This window comes from Ambystoma mexicanum, chromosome 2p (assembly GCF_040938575.1).
Source record: "Ambystoma mexicanum isolate Mex_15411 chromosome 2p, UKY_AmexF1_1, whole genome shotgun sequence".
In the NCBI taxonomy this organism is placed as follows: Eukaryota; Metazoa; Chordata; class Amphibia; order Caudata; family Ambystomatidae; genus Ambystoma; species Ambystoma mexicanum.
Genome location: NC_090923.1, coordinates 818,364,322 through 818,389,142, shown reverse-complemented (window position 1 = coordinate 818,389,142; position 24,821 = coordinate 818,364,322). Strand labels below are relative to the sequence as shown.

The 24,821-nt window shown below is 45.8% G+C and overlaps 1 protein-coding gene across 11 annotated transcripts in view; it reads left to right on the top strand.

The window, feature by feature from the left end:
• The first annotated feature begins 2,944 nt into the window (after positions 1-2,944).
• C2PH14orf132 (chromosome 2p C14orf132 homolog) overlaps positions 2,945-24,821 on the top strand; it is a 275,910-nt gene continuing 254,033 nt past the window's right edge. For 8 of the 11 annotated variants that reach the window (XR_011302028.1, XR_011302031.1, XR_011302035.1 and 5 more), the window contains exon 1: positions 2,995-3,076. The gene's annotated coding sequence lies outside the window, so the exon portion shown is untranslated. Of the gene's footprint in view, positions 3,077-24,821 lie in introns of all 11 variants that reach the window. The other 3 variants (XM_069644513.1, XM_069644510.1, XM_069644514.1) reach the window with 3 other exon arrangements.

Here is a 24,821-nt window from a genome sequence, read left to right as displayed (position 1 = left end):
CCTCTTAGTGATGCTGGATCTTTAGGCAACCTTTGATACCTGGGAACATCAGATTATTCTGGAGAGATTGTCATTTGTGCCCAGGGTGTCTAAGTCAGCTCTGGCATGGTTTATTTCTTTTCTTATCAGTAGGTTCTCTTGCATTACCGTACGGCCTAATTTAGTTACTCCAAAATCTCTTGTTACATTGTGGTGATCCTGAGTGCTCCCAGTTGTCCTCCTTGCTGTTTCATATATATGTACAACCTCTACATGATCTCTGTTTAACATAGAGGTTGGTTTCCATTGCTAAGCAGACAAAACTCAACTGTACATAATTTGTGTACAGATCTTCCCACAGATACCAAATTGGAAATTGTTTTTTGGCCCATGGACAGTAATTAGCACAGTCTCCATACAAGCAAAACAGAACACACATGGATCTCAACCTCATCTAACCAAAAAAATAGTTCTCAAGAAAATACACACATTTTACAAGAAGACAATGGGCCTCATTACGAGTTTGACGGTGTAGTAAAACAGTGCCTGTAATTCTCTCACAGCCACTTTTTTTGGCAGCAACCAAATTACAGCCACTTTTACCACACCTCTGAATTCTGACCTTGAAGTTAAGCACTTTCACTGCGGCAGACAACTCATGGTAAATCCACCAAAATCCAGAATTAGGGAGAAACCCTGCATTACTACCACTTGCATTCCTGTTGTAAATTCACAGGACTGGATGGTGGCCAAATTCATGAGGCACATAGTAGACCTTTCTATTTCATCTAAAGCATAGGCCTTCAAACTGTGGGGCGCGCCCCCCCAGGGGGTTGCGCCCGCATCCCAGGGGAGGGCGCGAGAGCCCAGCATGAAATTTGTTATTAAAAAAAAGTATTTTTTTTTTTTTAGATTGGAATAAATGGGCAGGGGCATCTCACATGGTCAGACTGGACCATAAAACGGCCTTAGGCACCAATGAAAAAGTGGCCAGCAGTTGCAAATGGCTATTCAGTACTTTAGTCACTGACTGTTTGAATAGTATCCAAGGGGGTGTTTTTTGTTCAAATGTAAACAAATTGTGATATTTAAAGAATGTTTATTCAGCAATAATGGTCAAAACTACTCGCTGCATAGTGAAGTAACTCCTCAAACTGGCCCACATTGGCCAAAAAACGTGGCTCATTTTGACTGGCCTACACTAGCATTTTCGTTTTTGGTACGTCATCGACCTATTGCCCTGTAGGCCAGTCCAAGTCTGGCGTCTGGCGTCCACCCACTGGCCCCCTCATCCATTATGGAGGAGCCGAGGAGCCAGCCCAGTGAAACACTGAGCACTCCCTCAGCTGCTTTTTCCAGCTGAGGGAGTGCTCGTGGGCTGGCTGAACTGTCAAAGGGAAACACTGTTTGCCTTTGACAGTTCAGTTCCCCAGCCGCACATGATCACTTTGCCATGCAACGCTGGGAGCATTTTGCTTCGCCATCCTTGCATAGCTCATTGGAAATGTTGGCTGGGGTACTGCATGTATGTATTTGCGAGAGGGTTCTCCTGCAATCCTCCTCGCACATACGGGCAGAGCAGGCTGGAGCGGGGCATTTTAGCAACCACACGCATGCCGCTGCATAAGATACGTTTATGGTGATTTATTTTTTATTTAAATATGTGTATGGATGCATGTATGATTGTGTTATGGGACTGTGGTGGGAGCAGGATGGGCGAAAGCACTGGGATAGTGGTGGGAGCAGGGTGGGGAGAGGCCAGGGTCTGTACTGGGAGTAGGGTGCGATGACGGCATGCAAAAGTTCATCTGGCACATTTGGGGGGGGGCCGGCCTGCCCAAATTTTGCTCAGGGGGAGCCCAGGCCAAAAAAGTTTGAAGACCACTGATCTAAAGTAAAACCTTCAGGCATAATCTTTGATACCAATCAAGCTATGTCTTCCCAACCTAATTCCACCATTATTTCTTTCATGTATTAAATAAGGCTGTTAAAACAGCTCCTTTTTGTCTAAAAGTGAGTGGAGTACTAACACCAGAGCGATTATTGTTTCCAAGATTGATTATTCCAATTCGCTTTTTGCATCTTGTTTCTCGCCTACAAAATCAAGTGGGTCGAACAGTCTCAAATACCCACTTTAAATACATATTACTCCTCTTTTGCATAATTTGCTCCTCCCCGACGAGGCACGCAGTGGGATTTCATTTTAAATTTATTCCCACACTTAATCTTATAAGGGCTCATCCTAAAACCTAGCTTTTCCCGGTACTCTTCTGTTAATGACTCAGATTATGATTCATGATATGTTTACAGCTATCCAGTGAGCGCTTTGTTATTTGCGGGTCCTCAGCGCTATCCAAGAACCATTAATTTAACAGTAAAGTGCTGAACACTAAACCAGTACTACACTATTGCAGTGGTGATCCATGCACGGCCCGAATGTACACTAACTCACACTCCCTTACAATGCAAAGATCACTGCACATCTCTGCAGTAGTAACAGTTATAATGTATTTCATTGCACAATTGCCAAATGCATCTAAAGCACAACTGAGGAACAAGTTATTCTAGTATTTCGTTTCAGCGCACAACTGTAATGATGGATTAGAAAATCCCAGTCATTTCTGAGGGAACGCGCATCTTGCACCATTAAAACGATCATCCAACAAAACTTGAATATTAAGAAATACAACAGATGGAGCAATGCCTGGCATTCAAAGTAGATGACTACAGACACACAAGCAACACGTGGGCACCATGGCTCCTTCATCTTTAACCACGCACTAGTTTGCGATCCCTGAATGGAAAAACTGTATGGCTGATGTTTAAGCGCTTTGCTGTGCAACTACTGGTTAGGTCTAGAGCTGCCCAACCCCCCAACCCCCCGCCAACACCCTCCTAAAATGAAAAGGCTATGCTTTGAACACTCGTGGCGTGGTGACAGCACGTACAGGATCCCGGCACCTGACTGCCTGTCAGTGCTGCCTGTCAGGGCCGCTTGACTCCTTGCCCCGCCCCAGCTCCTCGATTGGCTGGAACGGGCAGGGGGCGGGAGCGAGCGATTCCTGTTACGACGCTGTAATGGTGAGTGACTTTAAAGGTAAGTGCATGAATTGCCACTACGGCGCTCATTTCCCATACTCCCCCCCAAAAAAATTTACAAATAATACCCACGCTGTCCCTTTACCCCGTCGTCTTTTTTCCGAAACAGCAGCGCTTTCCTTGGCCCCAAACGTCGTCGCTCTCTTTTCCCTGCCATTCCCAAAACAACAGCGATCCCCTTTTTCTCTGACACCCGCAAAACAGCAGCGCTGCCCCACCCAAGCGCCCCCGCCCTTTGCATCACCGAAACTAGTGTTGATCCGCCCCACCTGTTCGCTGCCCCTTTGCAATACAAAAAACACGGGCTCTTTCTTTCTCATTCCTATCCTCGTCTCCAGCGTCACAATACCCTTCTGTCCCAAAGAGAAAACCCACTGGACTGGTGCCCCGCTCCCCCCCCCCTGCCGCCTGTTGCCATGCCCACGCACCACCACCCACTTGTACTGTGCCTCAGCCTACCCAAAGACTCCCCTCCAGTGCCACACTCCCCATACCAAAGAGAACAGCTGCCCCCCCCCCCCAGGGGCATCTCCAATAATCAAATTTAGGGGATGCACAGAGGGGGCCACAGACAAAAGTAGGGTGGGGGCGCCTATAAAACAGCAATGTGTATGCTTTTCCCAAATTGACAGGGGCAAAGTGGCACGGGCAGGGAAAAATCGTGCATTTAGCAGTAGCAGTGCAAGTGACGTTTGTTTGTTAATGTTAAATGTTAAAGGTATTTGTACCGCGCACCGTCACCAATGGAATTGGTCCCCAGGCGCTCAGGCGGATCTGCAAACGATAAAGGTGGGATGGGTTAGTAGGTTGAAGAAGGGAGTAGGATAGTGAGAGAAGTGGTGTGCTGTTGGCAGCTTCAACTCAGTATACACAGGGTGCTGAGCTTTGGTGCAGGTATCGGATTGGAGTCAGTCCACGTGTGCTGTTGTTCCGGTTTATGTGTTGTTGCAGTGTTGTGAAGTGCATGCGGTTTGTTGTGCGAGAGATGGTTGTGTGAGTTTTTGAGTGAGATAAGTATGCAGAGTTTGAGCTTATTGGTTAGTGGGTTACCTGACCTTTACCAATGCTAGTACTCGCGGTTCTGGGGAGAGTGGCACTTGTTGGCCCTCGCATTCCCATCTAGGCGCGGCGCAGGCCAATGATTGGGGCTCCATACTGGTGTGATCATGCCAACATTCACACTTTTATCTGGTCGCGGCGCAGGCTAGTGTTTAGAGATCGGTCCAGGAGTGGGCAAGCTAGCGTTCACAACTCCATCCGAACGCCACGCAGGTTGGTGTTCACGGCTTTGATTGTGGCATAAGCTAGCATTCACGTTTCCTAGGCGCGGGCGTGTTATCCTTCGAACAGTCCTATCCACATGCGACGCAGGCCAACGTCTATCTAGATGCGTCTGCCAGTCTGGCTGTGTTCGTCCGGTGTGTAAGAGCGGGAGAGTGTAGGTCTAGGTTTCGTCTGGGTCTAGTTAGGTGGACAGTCTCTGTAACCTTCCTTTGCGGCTGCTTCCATGATGTCTTATGCTCTGTCGAGTGGTTGGTTCTTTGGCTTGAGCGTTTGTTCAATTTGAGAGTGGCCGAAGTTGGGGTTATTTTCATCATTGTTTTAGTGTATGGGCATTCCGGTGCGTCTCCGTAGTGGTTACGCTTTGAAGAGCCATGATTTGAGGAGTTTCCTGAATGCTAGGTGGTTTGTTGTATTCCGTATATTCTTAGGTAGGTCGTTCCAAGTTTTGGGTGCCTGGTGAGAGAAAGACGATCCTCCAAATTTTTTCCTGTTGTAGGGTTTTGGTTCCAGGCGTATGTCTGTGCTTGATCTTAGTGTTCTTGTCGGTTGATGTAGGCGCAGTTTTGCGCTTAGGAATTCTGCGCCTTGTTTGTGTATTGCTCTGTGCGTGATGCACATGGCTTTGACCTTTATTCGCTGTTTCAACGGTAGCCAGTGTAGTATTTTTAGCGCGGGTGTGATGTGTTCTCTTCTGGGTAGCTTGAGGAGAAGTCTGGCTGCTGCATTTTGTATGCTTTGCAGTTTTTTCAGAAGTCGTTCGGGCATGCCCATGTATAAGCTATTGGCATAGTCTACTCTGGACATGATCAGATCGATGATGGTAAGTGTTTTGTTGGCGAACGACAGGAACGGTAGGATCCTTTTTGCTGCTCGCAGGAGGAAGAAACATTTCTTGATTACTGAGTTTACTTGTGGCTCCAGGGTGAGGTTGTTATCCATCAGGACCCCCAGGTTTTTTACCATAGATGAAGGTTCTGGTGTGGTGCCGAGCTCTCTTGGCCATGGGATGTAGTTGATGTCTCCTCCCTTTTTTGAAACAATCATTATCTCTGTTTTACCTGGGTTAATTTTGAGATGGTTGAGGTTCATCCAGTTGAATATGTCTCAAAGGCAATTCTCTAGTGGGGTGCTTTCTTCTCGGGTGTCTTGTATGTTGAAGATTATTTGCGTATCGTCGGCGTAGTTGTAGCATGTGAGGCCGTGTTTTTTGATGAGTTTGATTAATAGGTACATGTAGATGTTGAATAGAAGTGGGGAGAAGGATGATCCTTGTGGTACTCCGCACGTGGAGACTCTGGGTTTGGATTTACAAGGTTTCATCCATATTGTTTCTGTTCTGTTTGTTAGGAAGGATTTGATCCATAGTAGGGCAATGTCCGTTATCCCTAGTCCTTCTAATCTCTTTATGAGGATGGCGTGGTTGACTGTGTCGAAGGCTGCCGACAGATCAAGGAGAATCAGGGCGGTGCTGTTGTTTGAGTCTGCGTTTGTTTTTAGGTCGTCCCATATTGAGAGGAGAGCCGATTCTGTTCCTCTCATGGGTCTAAAGCCAACTTGTGCCTGGTCTAGTAGGCAGTGCTCTTCTATGAATTCTTGGGTCATTTGGTAGACGTACGTTTCTAGCAGTTTGGCTGTGTAGGGTATGTTGGAGATGGGTCTGTAGTTAGATGGGTCCTCCACGTTTCCTGTTGTGTCTTTAAGTAGTGGCTTGATGTAAGCCGTTTTGAAAGCCTGCAGTACTTTGCCTGTTGAGATTGAGAGGTTGAGGAGATTCCTGTGGTATTCCATGGGGGTTCCTTGTTTGAGAAATGTTTTGTATATGTCCGGAGGGCAAGGGTCTTCAGGAGAGCCTGATTTGTTGCTTCGGTTTACCAGTTTGACGAAAGCCTCAACTGATATTTCTGGGAAGTTTCGTAGCTTGTTTGTGTGTTCCTCGTCTGTGTCGGTGGGGTTTGAGTTGTGGACGCTCGGATTGTTTCGTATGGTGTGTTGGATGGAGGTTATTTTGTTTTTGAAGTGGTCTCCGAGGTCCTCGCAGAGTTTTGTCGATGGGATTGGCTTGTTGTTGCAGGCCGGCGTGTTTTTTATTTCGTTTATGATTTTGAATAGTTCTTTTTGAGCGTTTGGTGCTCTGGTGATTCGGTTGTCGTAATGTTTCCTCTTCGCTTTTTGTATTTCCTTTTTATATGCGCGGATCTGTTGTAGGAATTTCATTTTGTTTGCAGTGGTGTTGTTGGTCCTCCATTCAGCTTCTAGTTTTCGGTTTTTCCTTTTCATGGCGTTGAGTAGTGGGGTGAACCATTTTGCTGATGTTTTCTTGCGTGATGGGGTGAAAGGCTTTTCTTTGGCGATGTCGTCAAAGGTTGTTGTGATCCAGGTATGAAGTAGGGCAACTTTTTTGTCTAGGTCTGCTTCTTCCATTGTTGATGCTTGTGGTTTGCTTAGTTCTAGGAGCTCGGTTAGGTTGGAGTTTTTTATGGTTCTCCAGTTTCTTTCCATCACGATGGGTTGTTTTTCTTGTTGCTTTTTTGTCGGAGCGGCCGTTGTGATTATGAACGGAATAATGAAGTGGTCGCTCCAAAGTATTTGAATTGGGGGTGCCGTGGTGATGAGATCCTTGTTGGCGAAGATTGCGTCAAGTGTGTGCCCTGCTGAGTGGGTTGCTCCTTTGACTAGTTGTTGCAGGTTCATGGTTGCTAGTTGGGCGGTTAATGATTTTTGTGTGGTTGTGGTTTCTTCGTCGAACCAAATGTTGAAATCTCCAAGGATGATCAGATGGTCGTGCTTGATAGCTAGGGTAGTGATTGCTTCCGTGAAGGCGTCTATGAAAGTCGCATCGTAGGTTAGTGGTCTGTATATTAGTATGAATTTCAGGTTGGTTTTGTGGTTTACTGAAAGTCGTAGTATTAGGGATTCGCATTTGTCGATGTTTAGTGGGTCTTCCATTTTGATGGTCAGTTGTTCCTTATGGATGATCGCTAGTCCCCCCCCCTCTTTTGGATTTCCTGTTTGTTTGGATGCATTTGAAGTCTTCGGGCAGGCAGTTGTTGAGGGTGATCTTGTAGTTGTCGTCTAGCCATGTTTCGGTTACAAATAGGATGTCTATGCCTCCTTCTGACAGCAGGTCGTATATTTCCGTTGAGTATTTGTCCATTGACCTTGCGTTTATTAGGTTACAGTGGATTCTCTGGGTGAGGTTCTGTTTTGAGGTTATATGTTGTTCGATTCTGTAATTGTATGTTCGTGGAGTTTCTGCATTGATGTTGGTAGGATGAAGAACAGCGACAGCTGCTTCTTCATTGAAGCGGTCTAGTAAGTTGATAACAGGGCTGATTAATCTTGGCGTTTCTGCTGTGATGCTACTCGGATGAAGATCGGCAGTGGTTTCTTCTTTGGGTTCGATTGTTGGGTGGGGAGTGGCGTTGTTGGTACTTCGCCGTGTTGTGCAGGGCCTGGTGGGAATTGGTGTTGTCACTCTGTTCTTGTAATGTAAGGGGTAACGGGGTCGGAGCCTTCCCATTCTCTTGTTGATTGCCCCCGTCTTTTTCCGGCGTCTGTCAGGAAATTCTTTGCATGTTTCGAGGTTTCCGTGTTGGGGTGTCGGTGTACCGTAGTTGTTGCGAGGTAAGGTGTGAGGTATAGGGATTTTTCTCTTGTGGATTTTGTTCCGGTTGTGTCTGCTTTAGGCGTGTTTTCTTGCAATGGGGCTGTTTCTTGTGGGTTCTGTCAGTGTTGTGTGTTCGCGTCTCTTGTTGCTCGGTCTTGTTCTCTTTCTCGGTGTCCTTTTCTGGTACGGGCCATTTTCCAGTCTAGATGCAGGCGTAGTGTGGTAGTTGGTCCTCTATGCTGTGTTGTGCGGTCGCCGTGACCTCGGTTTCCTTCTCTGGGTACGCTGGGGTGTTCTCTGGCTCAGTGTTGCTTTCTGTCGGTGGGTGGAGGGTGTTTCCTAAGGGTAAACTGTCAGGGGGTGTGGGGGGTTAGGGTGTTAGTGGTCTGTGGGTATCGAATTTAGTTGAGTTAGGTAGTGGCGGGTTTTCGGGATTAGTGGGTACTGAACTAAGCGCGGTTAGATTATTTCAGAGACCTGTATAGTGGGAGAGAGGCCTATCAGTGCAGTCTAGATATCATACAGTGCAATTAGGAGACAGAGCCCTGCTAAATTTGGGAGACCTGTATAGTGGGAGAGAGGCCTATCAGTGCAGTCTAGATATCATACAGTGCAATTAGGAGACAGAGCCCTGCTAAATTTGGGAGACCTGTATAGTGGGAGAGAGGCCTATCAGTGCAGTCTAGATATCATACAGTGCAATTAGGAGACAGAGCCCTGCTAAATTTGAGAGACCTGTATAGTGGGAGAGAGGCCTATCAGTGTAGTCTAGATATCATACAGTGCAATTAGGAGACAGAACCCCTGCTATAGTGTGAGAGAGGCCCATCAATACAGTCCAAATATCATGCAATGCAATTAGGAGACAGAACCCCTGCTGAATTTGAGAGACCTGTATAGTGGGAGAGAGGCCTATCACTGCAGTCTAGATATACAGTGCAATTAGGAGACAGAACCCTGCTAAATTTGGGAGACTTGTATAGTGGGAGAGAGGCCTATCAGTGCAGTCTAGATATCATACAGTGCAATTAGGAGACAGAGCCCTGCTAAATTTGAGAGACCTGTATAGTGGGAGAGAGGCCTATCAGTGCAGTCTAGATATCATACAGTGCAATTAGGAGACAGCACCCTGCTAAATTTGGGAGACCTGTATAGTGGGAGAGAGGCCTATCAGTGCAGTCTAGATATCATACAGTGCAATTAGGAGACAGAACCCCTGCTATAGTGGGAGAGAGGCCCATCAATACAGTCCAAATATCATGCAATGCAATTAGGAGACAGAACCCCTGCTGAATTTGAGAGACCTGTATAGTGGGAGAGAGGCCTAGCAGTGCAGTCCAAATATCATAAAATGCAATTAGGAGACAGAACCCCTGCTAAATTTGAGAGACCTGTATAGTGGGAGAGAGGCCTATCAGTGCAGTCCAAATATCATACAATGCAATTCAGAGACAGAACCCCTGCTATAGTGGGAGAGAGGCCCATCAATACAGTCCAAATATCATGCAATGCAATTAGGAGACAGAACCCCTGCTAAATTTGAGAGACCTGTATAGTGGGAGAGAGGCCTATCAGTGCAGTCCAAATATCATACAATGCAGTCGGCTTCTTTGCTTTGGGTTTGGTAAGTGGCTCAGGATCTGGAGCAGAGTAGTTGCTCTACTCCTGATCCAGGCCACTCCTACCTTACTGGTCCCCGTAGGTGATGGTTGACGGCCGGCCCCTGCTTCCCCTGCAAACACCGGCTGACACTCCCTGGAGTCGCCTCTGTTGGAGTCGCCCTTGGCCTCGGGGCCCTTAGCCACTGGGGGCTGCCGGGCAGGGGGCTGCCCTGGGAGGACCGGTGATGGGCGGGTCAGGAGGCGGGGGGGTGGGACCACGAAGGGGTGGGAGGCTAGACCCGGAAGGCCGAGCGGATGGCCCATTCAGAGTGCGGGGCGGGCTGGGAGGCGGATGGAGGGGGAAAACACGGGGCTCGAGGAGGCCTGGGGGGCGGGGGGTCTCGAGGGGACTGGAGGAGGGAGTGGGGAGGGATGGAGGGAGAAACACGGGCTCAAGGGGTTCTAGGCCCACGGAATGCCCAGAAGTTAGGGTCAGCCCACGATCCTGGTCTCACACTCACCGGCAAGGCTCCCTCTGCAAACAGAGCGCGATGGCCACGGGCGGGCCGCTAGACCCGGAAGGCTGAGCGGATGGCCCAATCAGAGTGCGGGGCGGGCTGGGAGGCGGGAGGGCTCGAGGGGACTGGAAGAGGGAGTGGGGAGGGATGGAGGGGGAAAACACGGGGCTCGAGGAGGCCTGGGGGGTGGGGGGGCTCGAGGGGACTGGAAGAGGGAGTGGGGAGGGATGGAGGGGGAAAACACGGGGCTCGAGGAGGCCTGGGGGGCGGGGGGGCTCGTGGGGACTGGAAGAGGGAGTGGGGAGGGATGGAGGGAGAAACACGGGCTCAAGGGGTTCTAGGCCCACGGAATGCCCAGAAGTTAGGGTCAGCCCACGATCTTGGTCTCACACTCACCGGCAAGGCTCCCTCTTGCCTCAACTCAAGCCCGCTATAATGTAAATTTCAAATGGAGGGACTTGTCTTTGAAGCAAGTGATTAGCTTGCTGGGCTATCTCACAAGCACACAAAAAGAAGCAGGCCCTAACTGAGTCCTGGAACTACCCTATTGCACGTGGCACCCATAGAAATCAAATACATTCATAACTATGCATCTATTGTTCAGGGACGTCATTTCACCAAAATACCTGGGGAAGCAGAAGTGACATCATATGACCCTTCACCTCTGATGACATCACCAGAAGTGTTGTCACTTGACCCCACACTGAAGTGATATCACAGGAAGCGATGGAACACAACCTTTCACCCCTTGACAAAACAAGAAGTGGCATCATGTAGCATTTTTCCTAAGTACAGGACTATAATGTGATATACATTTCATACAAGAATGGATCGCCATATGTATCGTTAAGATCAGTGTCTATAGGCCCATATTACCAAATTACTGTAAATGCAAGCAGACGTCAATGGCCAAATGATAATGAGGTGTTATTATATAGCAGTAATGCTTAAGTGATTTATATAGAACAGATATATATACAATATCACCCATGTCGCGGGAGGATAGCTCAGGGGCAACATGCTCGCCTTGGAAGCAAGACGACACAGAGCACCACAGGTTCAATCCCCGGGTCCGTGCTTATGAGCCTCTGGGTACTAAGCGCTATAAATAACCTATCATACCAACCTGTTTTGGTACTCATTTATCAACCTCAGAAGGATGAAAGGCTGAGTTGAGGTGTTTAAGAACAGACTAAATCAGTGACTCTGTGCCTAAAATAAACCTTTAATGAGTCTAGCAATTATTGTATAGAATGGAATTCCAGAAAAACAAACTATTTGGTATTCCTATTCTTTCTTATTTGGGGTCATTGCTAAAAGTGTTAGACTTGTGAACCCCTGTTCTTTCTTTGTCTTTTTTTAAGAGGCCTAATCAAGAAAGCCAGCCACTCCAGAAGCAAAGAGCCACATGGTGCTGTCCACAGCCCAGGAACTTGCATTTAAGAAAGAAAAAAAAAACGTTTTAAATGTTTTCTTTAGGGTTAGCAAGGGAGACCTCAGGGGTTGCAGTTGCGACTCCTGGCGACCCCTAGATGACATCCCTGCTATTGTTTCATAAGCAGCTCACAATATCGCTTGCACCATAAAGAAAAGCAGCCCTCTCTCCCCCTGCCTACCCTTGTGTTCTTTACCTTAAAACCAGTGCATAATGTCCACCAATCTTACACCATAAGCACAGCCCAAAACGGCACCTATTATATAGTAAACAATGCACAGTGAGATCCCAGACGCTTGCACCATGACCGTGGGATGGGAAACTGGGCCGCCTGCACGTTCCCAAACTATGTGATAATTATATTTGATGGAACAGATTCCTAGCCCCACAAAATGGGTCTCTACCCTCTAGCAAAAGCCACAGCACCTGGGAAGTAGAGTGTGCTGTATTTTTTTATCACCCACTTGCGGCTCGGGCAGGGCGCAGGGCTTGCCTTTTCTCCTGCAGTAGCAATGGCATGCCCTGTACCCTGCTGTCACACACCCCTGTCCTATATGTACCTTTATGTTGTGTTCTTCACTGCATTTGCCGTGCCCCTAGCCAATGCCGGTGGCAGCATTGCAGCTCTGTGTGTGCCGTGCGTGTGCTGGCGGACACCAGGGCAGCACTGCAGAGTGTAGCCCACGGAGGGGGACACAAAGGGGTCACATGATTTCAGAGGGGAGGGGGTTCTGTGCCCCCGTAACTCCACCCTGACAACGCCACTGCCCCTCCTACGTACCACCTTCTCAACTCCCTACGTCCCAACCCAGGCACCACATGGCTTTTGCTCTGTCCACGTTGGGTCCCTAGAGCCAGGGCAGACACCCAGGCTCGGGCCCCACTCCACAGTTCTGTGTCTCTCCCAGCTCTAGTTCAATCTTTGAAGTTTTAGATGACATCTTTGACCAGCACATCAATTCAAACCAGCATGTTATGTGCTCAGATACACTTTATACAATATATTTTGATTATATGCTGAGGTTCCTGTACTGTGATGCAGTTACTGCAATAATGTGCCCTGTTACCTCAACTCCTTAGTGCCTTCATATACACTGATACACCCTTAATGTGCCAGGTATTGCCCGTATATGGCGGGGGGCAAACAAACCATATTCTCACCTAACCCTTCATATGCTAGTAATATAGGGAAATATGAAAAAAATACATCAACACATACATACATATATGAGCAGATATAATCGAGCATGTGCTCTCACACAAGTGTACACTTACAACTGCTTGCATACAGAAACACGCATTGGCACATCTCCACTGACTGACAGACACACACGCTGTATGAAGGTACATAACCATCTACCGGCATAAGCACCCATAGGAGTTGAAGTAATCCATGTTCACACACAAACGAAGCCGCATACAAACGGCAGCGGTTGCCAGGCTTGTGAACATTAAATTAGTGGCTGATGTGTTAGGCCATTCCCTGTGCCTCAAGTTAGAGGAATGTTATGGGACGAGCCATCCTGGGGATGTCGAACGGTGGGAGGACAATGTGCAGAGGATGGAAGCAGTTGTGTTGTCTCATTCCCATTGGGACAAGATGAAGCTTCTTCCATGAAAACATGGGGGCCGGACTAGCTCACATCAAATGTACTGCCATCTTATAGGTACTATAAACAAATATCAAGCATTGGCATCATAAATCCAGGCGCTTAAAAAATAAAAGTATTGGCATCAGATGCCCTTATAGTGACATAATATGCCCTGGTGCCAGGGCTGGCCCTAGGAGCTGCAGGGCCCTGGACGGCAAAAGATGTGTGGGCCGCCCTGATTTGCATAAATAGTGACATGAGTGATATCACAGAAGGAGTCTTTAGTTAAGCAAAGGAAGTTAAATTAAAAACATGTTGCCATGCATAAGGCAGTAGACAAATACACTGTGACGTCAAGTATATGAATTGTCAATATTAACATTTACCTATGTGGCAATATCAGGAAGGAGGCTTTTTGAAGTAGCAGACAGCTGAATACCCTGTGCAGACTTCTAATTTTGTCAGCTAAGGCATAGTCTGATACAAGTTGCAGGGACACTCACTTTGGTGAAGTGTTGATTGCCGGATTTGAGAGTAGTCTGCAATTCAGGAACTTGAACACATCTCATCCCAGTTATAATTGATAGAAATACTGTTTGCAAAAGGTCTTTTGAAGCTTTGCTTTAAGAACACTATCTGATTGTGTTTTGCTAACAGAAACTTACTGCTGTTTTTGAAGAAAGGTTTTCAATTATTTTTACTGTGCGTATATTTGGGCATATTGTTCAAATTAGCAATAAGCTTTTATTTCAGAAGCTACAGATGAGGATTATTTTGACTGTCAAAAAAAAGAATAGCAATTACTAACTATGTTTATCAAGTGCTGCTCACTACAAAATGAGAAGGTAGCCTCATTAATTTACCCATGAGCTTTGATTGGAGGGAGTGAGCAGGTCAAAACTATTTGCCGGGTGTAGAATAGCAGGGGATCCTATAGCAGAAAGTTGAAAAGGCAACGAAGGATGTTGGGAGACTGTTGCCGAGATGTTATACGTTTAGAGCTTCCTGTAAATCCTACATCTTTCCTATTCCTGCAGCAACATGTGCTGTAAAATGTGGTGTTTTGACATGGGAACGAGCACTGCTCCCACGCTTCACTCAGTGTGGGAACCTTTGCCCCGATAGCAAAAATCAAAAGCTGTCACCCAAAAATATGCACACAGTAAGTGAACGTTTTTAAAGTATAAGATACAAAAAGTTAACTTGACCTTTCCCCCTAGAAGAAAGTGCACCAGACAGTTAACTTGACCTTTCCCCTTAGAAGAAAGTGCACCAGACATAAGAGCATTGGAAAAATAACCAGAGTGAAGAAATCTTTCATTAAATACTCTGGCCAAGTATAAAAGGTGCTCACCTTTTTAACCCAGTAATATGTAGTGAAATATTCTCTAGAAAACCAAATCCCAATACTATCATGTGCTTTGATGATCATTTTATGCCTCTTGTGGGTAAGTCTCTGCACTGGAAACATGACAACCTGGGTGAAATCTGGGTAGCTAAATGCTTGAGCAAACTGACGACCTCAAAAATACCCAAGGGGGTTGCGTCCTCCCTCTGAAGAAACTGACGCTGTTGACCCACATGTATCCTTTACTGAAAAGCAGCACATGGCCACAATCACGGAAAAATAACTGCACCAGTCTACAGGATTGCAATCTCTATTGCCACATCCTGGGCAAATATTCAGGGCGCGCTTGCTGTCTCACCATTCCCTCTCCTCAACCCTACTTCTGTTTTTCAACAATACTCTGCTTTATAAAGATGACTTGAAAAGTACACCTACCATAGTACAGTACCCACTAAAATATATAAATCATTACAGAAATATTTTAAGCAAAAGATGTACAATTGTGGCATTATTACCCCGTCTTGACTGAGAGATTACAAGTTCCAGAATGCAATACAGCAAAATGTAAGAAAATTAGCCTTTGGGTTTTGAAAATGTATTTTTAAGTCGTCTAACAACATTTAATGTGTGAAAGGGTTACCTGTTTGTGTTTCAGTGTTTGACAAATGCAGAGTTCATATGTCATGAAAATATCATATTTTACCAAAAGGAATCTCTTTTTGGTACATTAAATATGAAGATCTGAAAACAATGTGGCTAATTTAAAACAGTTTTGTTTGAGATATTGTAATTGACCTGGAGAAGAGCATAGATTTAGGCAGCTAACTGGTGCTTTGTGTATGCTTTCAGAAGGAAAATCCCTATTTGCATTTCTTAAAAGAAACGTTCCGTACCTCTCCTCCAAAACAATGGTATCTTAAATGGGCCATCATTTGTAATTCACCCCCACTTGAATGTGCTGCCTGAAGAAAGAGATTTCTAAGCAGTCATTAAAGGCCCTGCAGCATATAATGGGCAACTGGGAACAAATGTCTCTCTCTAGAGAGCCACAGGAGGTTGGGAGGCGACACCGTGGCCTCATGCAAGCTTTGTACATGGAAGCTGCACAGCAGTTGAGGCAGACACTGGTGTCTTACCAGACCCCTCTGACGGGGGGGCCCTGGGCCACCGCACAGACTGCCCATTCATCGGGCCGGCTCTGCCTGGTGCTCCTTTCATATGCCAGATCTGGCTTGAAATGCACAGGTACTTGCACGAAATGCCAGGCATTAACATCATATAGTCTAATCAATGCCCCATATTCCAGGTACTGCCATGTTTTGCCTAAGCACGTATAAGCCATGTACCGGCACCCCCTCACAGCCCAAATGCGGAAAGGGAGAAGGGCATAAATTGAGCACAAGTTAATCGGAAGTGAATACCAAAGGTGGGATCCCAGAACAGAGAAACACCTGTCTCCCCGATAGACAAAGCAAGATCCTGGGACAATCAGCAGATGTTGGCTAACGGGACAGAGTACATGATGGTTGGTACTCGTGAATACGTTTAACGAGGTAAGGCGGCACTAGTCATACAAGCATTTAAAGACCAAGCACTGAATCGTATATTCTATCCTGTGTTTCACCGGCAACCGGTCAAGGATCTACGCATCTGAGAGATCAAAGCATGTTTAGGTAAATTAAAAACCAGTCTGAATGCGGCATTTGTGCAGCCTGCAGACAGGACAACTGACGCTCTGGATTCCAGCTAGAACTGCATTTGCATAGCTCACCTTGGATTTGGCCAGTGCACCAACCTACAATTGGGTGATCAGTTGAGGGAATATAAGGCAAGATGGCTTGGAAAAGACCAGCTCTGTAGAAAACAGACTTCACCATCTCCCTTGCTTGGGCTTCACTGCCCAGAATCGATTGCTAATAGCAACCAAGGTACTTAACCTTGAAAGCAAAACGGGTTGGAAGTCCAAGAAGAGGAAGCAGCAGTGGTACACAAGACTGATAATTAAGAACATGCTGGGAACCAAATAAAATACTCTGTTTTTGGTGGATTAAGTTGTAATCTGTTGTGGACCATCCACCGTTTGACTTCATGCTTACAATCTAAAATGTTTTGTTAGGAATCTGTGGCATTATTGGCACAAACACACATCTGTGTGCCATCAGCGTATAAATGGTAATGAAGACCAACAATGGGGTTGTGGGGGGAATGCATCAAAGCCTGGATGTAAATATTAAAAAGCAGTGGCATCAAGGAGGAACCCTGGGGTGCACTGCAGTAAACGGGAGAGGATCAGGGAAGCAGCCTCCAACATTACCTTGTCGGGTGTGAAATTAATGGAACCAAGCCAAAGCCTGCTGAGATACCCCTACTATTTCAGACAGCCTAAACAGTAAGATATCATGGTCTACAGTATTGAACGCTGCTGACAGATCCAACATAACAAGCAATCTACAGGTGCCCTAATCAGCGAATTTCAAAATGTTATCCTATACTGCCAATAGAGCTGTCTCTGTCCCACGTGCTAGGTCAACTCCTGATTGAAAAGAGTCTAGTAAATGGTGTTCTTTGACATGGTTCTGTAGTTGTAATGTTACCACCTTCTCTAGGACTTTTGTGATGTCATGACTCCTGCCACCTTCTTGGTCAAGGCAGCTAGAAGGCTCATTTTAATCTCCTGCAATTTGTACTTTCTTCAGTGTTCCTCATTTGGTTTATCCACCTCCGGTTTCTTGGCACTTTTAAAATCTGGTGTAGCTACCTCTGGTTCTTCGCCTCCTCTTTCTCCTGCTCTTCTCACGAGTCTCACAACTCACTGGACAGCTGTCCTAACCCTGTGAAAGGCTGGAGGCTTTTGTCCCTATAGTTTGGCTTGGGTACTAATTGTTCCAATTATGGAAACGGTTGGTGGGTATGTTTCCCAATATGGTTTAGGCTAGATGATTGGGTTATAGTTAATGGTTCCACATGTGCTATATCTGTTGTATTCAGGTGCTGTTTATGTTCTAATAATCCCTTCAGCCCTTGCCATGGCCCCCATGAACAAGGTCACAAATAATAGCCTGTCTGCCTATTGGGACCAAGCTGCTATTTCATGCTGGCTGGGTGTTCCAGTGTCTGCATGGAAAATGCTGCAGGTATGTAGCTTAGGCTACACTTACTTTATCTGGTTTTACCTTGTGTACTTTTTGTCAGGCTCCCCACAGTGATTGGGGACCAGCAGTGTGCTCACTCAAGGGCAGCGCTCAACCAGTTGACAGATGGTCGGGCCCAACACTCCAGGTGTACTTCTCATGAATAAGTTAACCACAACAGACTTCTCTAGGGACTGAAGGTCTCAGAGCTTCCTACCCTTACTTTACTCCCCTCACATAACAGTAGTACTAAGTACCAACCCTCCCTGCTCATGAGATATACTTTCCAAACCATCACTTTTCATGTGTAAAGGTGACAGCAAGGCATGGAATCAGGGTCCAGAGAGGGGGATAAGGGGGCTCTGTGAGACTTTCTGTACCACCTCCTGGTGCTGCATCATGGAGCTGGCCCTAGAGAACCCCGGTTCTCTCAAGCGACCACCAAAGGTGACTTTGCCACATTCTCAGAGATGTACTCTGTAACATTCTCTCTCTTTCTTCATTCTATGTCTTTCATGTTTCCTCTTTGTCCACTCTTTCTCTGTATGAAATTCAGACTCTGTTTCTCTCAGATGTTTTGTCTGTGATCTCAGTTTTTGAGCTCTTCTATCTGTGGATCACTCAGTCTTTGAGGTTCTAAGTCTGTTTTTCCTCTCATTCCCCTTTTCTCCAAACTGAGTATTTTTGTGTTTCATTCCCTCACATCTCTTGCTTCCACTCTTCCCCCTCTCTTGCAAACACCTATACCCTGATGTAGCTCAAATGGCTCTAGTATTCCATCTGATGCTCATGAGAGGGGACATGGAACCTTCAAAGTTAACTGAGCTTCATTGCCATCCCCTTTCGAATGTGCCTGGTAACAATTTGTAACCGTTGTGATGAGAGGATACCTGTGATAGTAGCTTAGCAGACACGGGTCCCCCAGCATATTCAGCAGAGCCTTCAAACGCAGCCTCACAAATACTTAGCACTCTTTACTATTAGCAGAGCACTTAAATGGGACACTTCTTATTAGTGATGGATCATTGGAGTAACCTTTGTTTCTTATAAGAGCCTAATACATGTGCAAGTTTAGATGATAAGAATCAATGGCACATGTGCTTTTGAAAGCCCACACAAAGACCCACCGAAATCGGTGTCTAACACACAAAAAACATTATTAGCACCTGGGGCTGCGAAGCCAACCAATCGGGTTGTGCGCTGAATCCCACCATCAAAGCCTGCATTCCGAGCAACCTAAAGGCTGCTCTCCAGCCCCACCATACCCCCCCCTTTGCTCCGGTGCCCGTCCCCTTCCCTCTCTACCCGGCTCACCTTATTCTTTTGGTGGCGGCACAGCCACCGCCGCTCCAGTCTCCCAGGCCGCCATGGAGATGGAAGAAGGGGCTCCACAAGTAGCTCTGTGTCCAGCTCTATGGCAGCCATCTTAGGTAAGTATTTTCTATGAATGATCGGGATGCCGTAAGCACATCACGTTCATTCATACAAAATATATTGCTGTCAGGACTCCGGGTTACCCGATTGAAATCCCATGGTGCTAATAGCAATAACACCCTATTTAGCAGACCGAATCTGGTGGTAATGTTAAGGCTCTTCCTGCACTAGAGCCTGTAATCTGGGCCCAAGGCCATTACCACCCGATCGGGTGTTATTGCTTAATAAACTGTCTCTTTTCATGATGTGTGCATTTCTTGCACACACAAACATGGACTTACTTTTTTTTAATAGCATTTCTATAAGGATGTTTATTTTTGGCTATGGTAATGCAGAACATATTTTTCACAGTGTTGGTTCCCTAATTCTCTGCTTGCCTTTAACATTTTGCCGACTTCCTGATTTTTCAAACTTTCTTTTGTGGTCAGAGGGACTTCTACTGATGTTCCCTTCACTCTGAAACCTATTCTCTGGTATGCGGCCCTTAGTAGCCCATATGCCAACCGAGATGGGAGGGCATTTGTCGAGAGTAATTCTATCACCCAGAAGGTGTTTATGGAGTCAGCTGATGGTGACTGTGACTTCATTTTGGTTGCACCAGGGGTGTAGCCACCTTCACCGCATTAGTAGCTCAATGACCCTATCTAGTAACCATCAGGGTACTTATTAATTTTTAATCCCTACTCCTAACCTTTGTTTAGGGCCATCCATTGGTCTTTGTGGACTATGAGGCATGGCCACATTGCTGACGTATGCTCATCCTGAACCACAAAAATACCCTAAGTGTCAATTTAAACTGGTGTGGACTGTCCAGACTTCCTAGCCTGATTCGATGATCGCCAAACCTTTGTGTGCTGCTCAGTTATATGATTTAGAGGGCAGGTTTAGGCCAGCACCTTGATGAATGGTTTATCAGTGGGAGGACCTGTTGTGGCAATACTGGCTGAACCCTGGCATGAGACCAAAGTTGAGAGGTCGAAGGCAGCAAAAGACTGTAACAGTCTGCTCCCCTATTCATACTGTGCTAACTGATAGAAATCAGAGGAGACTGGAGCCTTTGTCAAACACATAGGAAGAGAGGAAGGCTGTGATAAGTTCACTTCACTTATTCGGGCCACAAGTATTCTCTTTGTTTTGAGTTTTGATTGGCACAATGTATTTTAACATGTTATAAGGGTAGGTGTTTAGTTGTAAATTAGCCATTCCTCAGAAATCCGGACAAAATGATGTTGCATGGATAGAGTTTGCTGGTAATTTAAAGTCAAACACATAGAGCGGGAGAGGTTTTGGGAAACAGCAAAGGAAGATAGCCTGCCGGACAGGAGAAAAGTAGATTGGGGCTCCAACTGGAACGAGCTGATGCAAGTTCGAAAGAAAAACCAAAAGTGACACACCCTAGCCCCAAGAGCATTTAGATAAATGTCCCAAGAATTAACACATGTTCATAGATTGATGAACATTTTGACCATTAAAGCATAGTTTACATGAAAGAAACATCCTGAACATTGTTTTCTGCTCCTCAAAGTTTCATAGAAAGGATGTTAGTTCCCCCCTTCCTTCCCAAGAAAATAATGGCAATTTAAAATATCAAAATGATTTCCTAAGTAACATTGTGCAGAAATAGATAGATTCTGCTATGAGTGGACTCCTAATGACACATTTAATACAACTGTTAATTCCTCTTCTTTTTTCATTTTATAATCCCCCTATAAACATGTTGGGGATGTAGTTGTTGATTGGAAAATAATTCAGGATAATCCGCTGTCTAGATGTTTTCTGAATGGGCATTTGGTGACGCACAATCGTAAGTCATAGGAATACATAATGAGTGGAGAAAGTAGGTGCAAATATTTAGAAGAACAGAGCCATTAGACTAGTCATTGAACAAGCTGTATACAGCCTACACCAAAAAAATAGAGTTATGCTGGTAGGCACTTCAGCGGATCTTTTTTCCACCTCAAGTTGGCAGACCACATACTAGCTTAAAGGGAAACCTGCATTTAACATATCACAGGAACTACTCAAAAGACATTAGCGGAATTAGCACTCATTCAACAAGTTAGTGATCAGCAAGAATAAGAAATGAAGCAATTGAAAGAGGCACTGGATAACAAATAGGCATCAATACATAAACAACACAGTCTCTTTGAGGAAATGCAAGAAAAGTAAAAGTGTGCAGGGACACCATAGTGCTTATAAAAAGAAATGGGAATGTTAATGACACGCATTCTCGGTGTTTACAGACACTTGAAAAATTAAAGGGTAAACAGAATGATCACACTACTAACACCAATGCTTTTTTTGGACATTATGGCTATAACAATGCAACCGTAAGAACGTGAAGAAACAGCTGCAAAACCCATAAAGGATGTGTATTCACAATCTGAATTTGATCAGGTTCAACAAAACTATGAAAATGATTGAACGACAGACAACAGAGATAGCCCAATAAAACACTGCCCTTAAATAAATACACCAACTCGCCTTACAATTGGCACCGGCTCTAGGCGATAAGAGTAAGTTGTCTACAGAAGAGCTAGTGAGAAAATTATTAAAAAATTTGAAATTGAGAGAGAAATCAGAAAAAATAATGCAGGATCTTGAAAGGGAATTGATGCAAATGGAACAACTGAAAAAACAGCTGGAAATGGCTGGAAGTGTATAAAGCAAGTGAGAGTGAATGAAATACATCCATGTCAACAAGAAAACTATCCCTTACAAAAGTAGTTACTGTCATGGCTTGGGAGCCCAGGGGGCAGGCACTCGGGTCACATGCAATTTGACCAACAAGAAGACACACACAGGCCCCCTGGTCCACTTTGGTGCAAGATTGGAGGTAGGCAAAGTTTCAGGAGGTCCAGCTCCATCTAGATTGATTGATTGTTTATTTATTATGCGCTTATACACAAGTGTTTCAAAGCACAACCATGCATGGGAGGGGAAGACAGAACAAATGATCTTACTAGGCATGGTACATTCGGATTATGCAGGTGAACACAAAGGAAGTGCATGGGGGGCAACAGGGACAAGTGCGCCCAGTCCAGTCAGAGCATGGGTTAAGTGCAGAGAGATACCACTCTCAAGGGTCGTAACCAAAGTGCAGTATTACTGCAGCAAGTGCAAGGCCCGGGAGCAAGTGCAAGAGACTGGCTAGGAAAGCTTGGGACCTGTGAGGCTCTGAAGGTGCACCAGGCGGCCAGTCAGCACAACTGAGCAGAAGTAGAGGAGAGAGCGCGAGCGAGCAGAAAGAGGTGGTTAGCAGTGGATGGGGAGAGAGAAGGAGGAAGCAAAGAGGAAAGTCTTGAGGAGTTCCCAGAATTTAAGGACATCCAGCTGACGACAGAGAGAGGCAGGCAGGGTGTTCCAGACAGAGGCACCTGCAAAGGATAAAGATCTCCCCCCAAGTCTCTGCTTGGAGAAGCGCATCACCCGCAGAGAGCTGGAGGAAGACGAGCGAAGGGCTCGGGAAGGCGAGGATTTAGGAAGAGAGCGTTGCAGATAGTGGGCCCAGGCCCCAGAAAGCCTTGTGGACAATGTAAAGGGTCTTGAACTTAATCCTTGAAGTCATGGGGAGCGAATGAAGGGATTTCAGTGCCAGAAAGATGCAGTCCCTGGGCTTGAGGCCAAGGATAAGTCTCACTGTTCTTTTCTGGATGAGTTGACGAGGAAACAGGGTAGAAGATGGGAGGATGAGAAAGAGGCTGTTGCAGTAGTCCAGCCTAGAGAGGACCAGGGCTCTGGAGACGGTGAGGATTTGGGGGAAGGTGAGAAAAGGAAGAATACCTTTGAGAAGGTTCAGTTGGTAGTGGGACTTTTTAGACATGTCCATGAAGTGAGACGAGAAGGAGAGAGTGGAGTCGAAAATGTCCAACAGGTTCTTTGCCTCGTTGGTAACTGAAGGTGCAGGGCCAAGGGAGGCCGGCCAGAGAGAAAGAGGGAAGGAGGAGCAAGGGTCACACTACCACCAGAAGCACCAGAAGCACAAAAAGCAAAGAAGAAAATTACATTTTAGAAATTGACATTATCTGGGAGAATATGAAATCTCATGGGATCAAGAGGTTTCAGCAGGCACTTTGGGATAAGGGTAATGTAAGCCCTACTCGCTGTAAAGCACGTGGCCAGCGTTATCTGTTGTGGTGCTCCTATCTGCTCCTGTTTCATCCCGTACTTCACCAGAGAACTGCATTTAACTTTACAAACTTTCCACAAGTTTAAGAGACTCCAAGAACTTGATACTCGTCGCCACTAGAATCCAGCACAAGCAGATCTACGTTGCTGGGTCGTAAAAGAACTAGCCCAAGGAGTTTCATGACTGCTTCCAATCCCAGCAAAGGTACACTCTAAAGGAAAGTGTGTATGGTGGTTTGGAAGGAGCAGTTAGGAGGGGAAGGGAAGAGACCGGAATGAATCATGCACAATTATTGTTGTAGATTGTGCACCACTTGGAACCCAAGCCAACATAAGCGGGAAGCAGAACAGAAATCGACACAAGAGAAGGAAGGCAGCTGGCCCTAAACCCCATCTAATTTTTGGGAAATCACATGATGCGTTTTATTTGCTGTGATAAGCACATTCAATTGAGCCGAGAAAGATCTTCTGTTGTACATTATTGGGTAAACTATGTATATAATCAAAAGAAAGGAAAATAAAAGCATAAAACATAAATGCCCTTCTATTGATTGGATGAACTAGCTTGCTTGTTAACACATTCAATGTACTGGTAAGTAATTGGTATCAAACGCATTGGTTATGAATTACCATCCTTCTGGTTAAAAATGCAGTATGCAGATAATTAGCTAACGCAAGACACAGTGTCTTTCGAAATTACATATTTTTAAGAAGCTTAGAGCGTCCTCCATCTGCCTGAATCCATTTGCCCTTAGAGCTGGTTTAATCCATTTGCTCCTTGACATAGAATCAACAGGGCTAAAAAACATAAAATGGACAGGTGTTTCAATATTTTTGCAATTTGGGCAATGCATTTGGTTCTCTTTGATCCAATGAGACGTATATTTGGTCAGATGTAGTATGTCTAGGTAAAACTTTGTTATTAGTGATCTATATACTGGCTTTTCCGGCCAGTACAGGTAATGTGTTCCAAGTCAATTACATTTTCAGATGTTGTTTTGTCATAATGCCTAGATTGTCGGGATTTAAAAAATGGGTGGGTGTCTTTTTACACATTTATTTTTTGCCATCAATAGTATCAGGCTCGTTCTACAGATGGAGAACTACTTCACAGATGTCCTCAAAAAAGGGACAACCAATGTAGGCAATCAGTAAATGTCACCTGTCAAGTTCCCCGTCTTCGAAGGTGATTCACCGCTCCGCTCGTCTATGGAATCGACAAATGGGCCTATAGCTCCCGCAACAAGGACACAAAAAGACAAATTGACACCGGAAAAAGGGGAAAATTCTCCTCCCTCACAGCCAGAGGCTGCACTTGGATTCTCCAGGGAAAGACAAGAAGAACATCCACAGCCCATTGTCTCAAATGTGCCACCAATCCTATACTCGGATGTTATGCCTGAAGACATCCTAGTGCACAAGCTTTGGATTTTGAGGCACAAAGAGCACACTCCCCGTTTTTTCCCGAATCAGATTCTGATCAGTTGGTAAGCATGCAGGAGCAAAGAATCCCAAGTCGCTCATGGAGCTTCCAAGGGTCTCCCCAGTATCAAGCACAAGAGTGCATTCCAACCCCCAGAGCCCCAACAATGCAGGCCCCTCAGGAGCAATCCCAGGCCACGCAGGGCATCTAGAAAACAACATGGGAATGGCAGTGGCTACAAA